This window comes from Schistocerca serialis, chromosome 8, assembly GCF_023864345.2.
Source record: "Schistocerca serialis cubense isolate TAMUIC-IGC-003099 chromosome 8, iqSchSeri2.2, whole genome shotgun sequence".
NCBI lineage: Eukaryota > Metazoa > Arthropoda > Insecta > Orthoptera > Acrididae > Schistocerca > Schistocerca serialis.
The window spans coordinates 555527110-555528851 of NC_064645.1; the positions used below are offsets into that span (position 1 = coordinate 555527110).

General features: G+C 45.8%; 1 pseudogene; it reads right to left on the reverse strand.

The window, feature by feature from the left end:
- Nucleotides 1-520: 520 nt before the first annotated feature.
- Nucleotides 521-638, reverse strand: LOC126417203 (5S ribosomal RNA; annotated as a pseudogene).
- Nucleotides 639-1742: the final 1104 nt, after the last annotated feature.

Genomic DNA, 1742 nt, shown 5'->3' on the forward strand with positions numbered 1-1742 from the left:
TAATTATGAAGGCTGTTTGAGTGGTAAACCGCAAAGGCCGCGTTATCATTCGTCGATCTAGAAAAAGCTTTCGATAATTTAAAAAGATGCAAGATGTTAGAAATGCAGAAAAAAGTGTGAGTAAGCTATGTGGAAAGACTGGTACTGCACTGAAGTGCAATACTTAAGGACGAAAGTAGCTTCCGCGTTATGCGTCACTGACTAGATGAAACTTGGAGCATTCATCGAAAGAACTGCTACAGCACAGTACAAAAGACAATTGACATAAATACACAATGAGACGAGCAGAAAGAAAAAAAAGAAAAAAAATCTCTCCTCCCGAACAGGAAATGAAGGCCCAAAGGTACTGACCGGCCGTCGTGTCATCCTCAGATTATCGGCGTCACTGGATGCGGATATGGAGGGGCATGTGGTCAGCACACCGCTCTCCCAGCCGTATGTCAGTTTCCGAGACCGGAGCCGCTACTTCTCACTCGAGTAGCTCCTCCGTTTGCCTCACAAGGGCTGAGTGCACCCCGCTTGCCAACAGCGCTCGGCAGACCGGATGGTCACCCACCCAAGTGCTAGCCTAGCCCGACAGCGCTTAACTTCGGTGATCTGAAGGGAACCGGCGTTACCACTGCGGCAAGGCCGTTGGCACATTCAAAGGCAATAAATACCCTGAAACCACCCAGATTTGTGATGGTCCCCTGGACTTTACACAAGGCGGGACGTGGTCCTTAATAGGATGTAAGACCTCCACGGACGTTAGTGGATGCTCTTGAAAGTGCTACTACGCTAGGTAATCACGTGGTTGGTGAGGAGTTCTCGTGGTAGGGCGTTCCATTCCTCCACCAGTAGTGTTAACGACTGCCGAATGATAATTGCTGCATGTGGATGTGCAGAAATATGTCTTCCCAACGCACCCCACATGTGGTCGAAGGGATTTAAGTCGGGGGAACGGTCGAGCAAGTCCATTCGCTAAATATGCTCTCGTTCCTGAAGTTCCTTCACCTGCGGTGTTCAATGCCTTCACGCAATGTCATCCATAAAGACAGGGTCAAATGCAACCGTAAGAAAACACAGATGGTGACGCAGTACAGTCTCAAAATAAAGCTGACCGTGCCGTTCAGTCTTCAAAGATTTGGAACTCACCACGCCTATGTAGCATTACGACTCACCACACCACAGCACCTGGAGCACCAGAACGATCATGTTCGACAGTAGGTACCCTCGTTTAGCGAGAGGTGGGTACACGGACCGCACCCAGGAACATTCTCGAACTTGATGGTTGTAATAATACCCGTACGTGACGGACGATTCAAGGATTATGTAAAACATAGATTAATACAGGCAAAGAGTACATCCGTGGTTAAAATTAGTCTACTAGCATCAAACATAGGCATTAATCTGAGGAAGTCGTCTCGGAGGATGCAGCTTTCAGTAAGTGTTACAGATTTATTTAGCGTTTTTATTTTTCAAAAATAAATGTTTGCTATTCCCGGTCAATATACATACTCAGCTTGTAGTTTTATTGGGATAGAATTAGGAATAATATGTTTTATTTCAACCACCTTTCATTAAGTTCACGTTTGGCCTGTTAGCGTCACTTGGTATCTTGGAAAATTCTTTCATGGCACATTTACCGCCCCTTCCCCTGCGTATTCCATTTTCAGTACAGTCAATATTCCGTTTCGCATGTCACTCTGTTACCTAACTAATTGATTTGTTTCTCCGTCCTTCTCTTCTTCAGATCTGTATTT